Here is a 2445-nt window from a genome sequence, read left to right on the forward strand (position 1 = left end):
CTATTGGATCTTAAGAAGGTTCTAAGTAGAGCTTCACAATGTTAAAAGAAGAAATCAGAGCAAGAGACAAGAACTTTTGAGCAGGGAATTGTCTTGCACTTTTTTGACTGGTCTTAAGATTTTGATCAGGAGTGTATAGTGTATGTTGTTAAGTGTTATGAGGACTGTGATCAGTCATACATTGAGGAAACAAAGAAGACACTGTTCAAAAGAATGAGCCAGCACAGACTAACAACATCATCAGGCCAGGACTCTACAGTTTACACTCACCTACAGGTCAGAAGATCAATCGTCCACCATTAAACAGAGGTGGAGGCCGTCGTGTCCAGTTGTCCTCCTCCTACAATGCTGTTATTGCAAGTATGACTCKGCCCCCTGTGAGCAAAAGGTGTGAATCAGGGCCCCAACAATAGTCAGATGATGGGGCACATGGCCCTGTATGAACAATAGAGCCAATCAAGGCACTAACAACCTATTGTTAGGCGATGGCCCTCTTTTGCATGTGACCAACCTGTTTGTCCACCATGTGGAGGCGGAGCTTATTAGGCTGAGTTCACCTGAAACTCCTCAGACTGAAGAGGTCTCTTGGAGGAGAGACGAAACGTTTCATTAAAAAAAGAGCCTGTCCAGAGGGCCTACTGATTTTTCTTTTTGATTTTCCTACCTGGATTACTGCGATGCATCAGGACATACTTGATTTGGGGCCATAATTGTTCAAGAATTTAGAAATAAGAACAAGGACTTTAGAGTGAATCATAAACTAAATCAGACACCATTGGTGGCATCAGAATCCAATTGACTTGAACACAAACAGAGGTCTTGATGAGTGTTTGTACTGTATGTGCATATTTGGAACAAATATAAGCATTCCTGATTAACACAAAAATGGTTAAAACAATCTGAATCAAAGGTTTGATTTAAAATACAGGTTAGCTTGAAACACTATGGTTTGTGGTGTAACTGTTTTGTTTATAAAAAAAATAATAATAATAATGTTGAACTTTATGCTCAAAGAGGCTGAGAAACTGACCACTTCTTTATTTGGTTCTTCTACACTATAGATGTTTAAATGGTCGTAATGTGCTTATGGTGCAGTTTAGTTTTGTGTACAGGTACTTCCAGGACCCTTTAGCCCTCCAAGAAACAAACATGTAAAACCCAAAGAGCTCCAATAAGACAGACATCATTCTGTCTTCATAATATATAATAAAATACATGTTCTACTGCTGGTAGAACATAACTCTACGGGGCATTAAACTCTCATTTCCTGTTATAGCAATGTTACAGGTTCAGGCAATTCTCCACTGGCTATTGGGAGGAGCCGTAAACATTATTACTATTGAGGCCAGATTGTATTTTGGTGAGAACATTAGCAAAGAAGAACTTACTCATTGCCCCAGCAAAATGAAATGGGAGTCTTTCCTTTCTTTCTTTTTTTTTTCCTTTGTGACTCGGGCCTAACAAGAGAATGTATACACCAACGGGGACACAGCAGCAGAGGGAAAAAGAAGAGGGTGGAGTTGGTGAGACGCACTCACAGTCAGGCGGTGTAAGACGAGAAAAGGAAAAAACAGTGCCCTGAAGTCAATTCCACACTCAAGCAACATCCGTCTCTGATCTGGGAGCGTTCTTGCAGCGCCGACATAACAAGAGTGATGCAGCACTGAGGGCCATGAATTAAAAAGTCAATATGTAAAACCATAGAGGGATGCCATTTTGAAAAAGCGTTCCATCAATGGAAATCATATTAACATGATAAAGGGCAGATTGGGAGACAAAGGCATTGATTCAGATGCGGCTCCACGGCCCGCCGTGTCCACCTCAAACATGTTAACGAATCGCACCGCAAAGGTGGGGCGGGAGGGCCGAGGTGAAGCATGTCGGTGCAGGGAGGGGGAGGGGGTCAGATAAGAGGCTTGAAAGCAACAGGAGGAGAGCAACACCCCGGTGAGTCGGAGCTTTCTGTGTCCCATCACCTCATGTCAACTTTCTGTGCTGGGTGGGACGGGTGGATGACTTGTGGAGAATTTATTTGGGGCAACTTGGGAGTGGATCCAATTAAAAAAAAAAGCTTGGAAGGGAGAGACGATAAAGCCACTGAGACACCCAAAGTGCAAGAAGAGAGGCAGCGGAGGACTCACCCCATGTTGACCATGACTACAGACACACAGCCTGAGGGGGCAGCATCCAAAGCCTCACATGTGAGCACACACGTACACACAGAGCGACATGAAAGCAGCAAGGCAATGCTGCCAGGCCAAACAGATGAATTACTTATCAAAGACGCACACAGCAAACTGGCTATGAGGCTGCAACACATAGACAGCTGGAGCATTATCAATTCACCTTCAATTAGCTGTCCTTGCCACTGCCTGCCAACGGGATCCCAAGTACGAGCACATTCATAACTCATAAGCTCATTTAACAAGAAAAAAAAAGTGAGGG

At 43.5% G+C, this 2445-nt stretch overlaps 1 protein-coding gene across 2 annotated transcripts in view; it reads right to left on the minus strand.

Annotated features, from left to right (window-relative positions):
* rbfox3a (RNA binding fox-1 homolog 3a) overlaps positions 1 to 366 on the minus strand; it is a 274551-nt gene extending 274185 nt beyond the window's left edge. For both annotated transcript variants that reach the window (XM_014010318.1, XM_014010319.1), the window contains exon 1: positions 271 to 366. The gene's annotated coding sequence lies outside the window, so the exon portion shown is untranslated. The remainder of the gene's footprint in view (positions 1 to 270) is intronic.
* Between the last annotated feature and the right edge of the window lie 2079 nt (positions 367 to 2445).

The sequence above is a fragment of the Austrofundulus limnaeus genome, unplaced genomic scaffold (assembly GCF_001266775.1).
Source record: "Austrofundulus limnaeus strain Quisiro unplaced genomic scaffold, Austrofundulus_limnaeus-1.0 Scaffold67, whole genome shotgun sequence".
Taxonomy (NCBI): domain Eukaryota; kingdom Metazoa; phylum Chordata; class Actinopteri; order Cyprinodontiformes; family Rivulidae; genus Austrofundulus; species Austrofundulus limnaeus.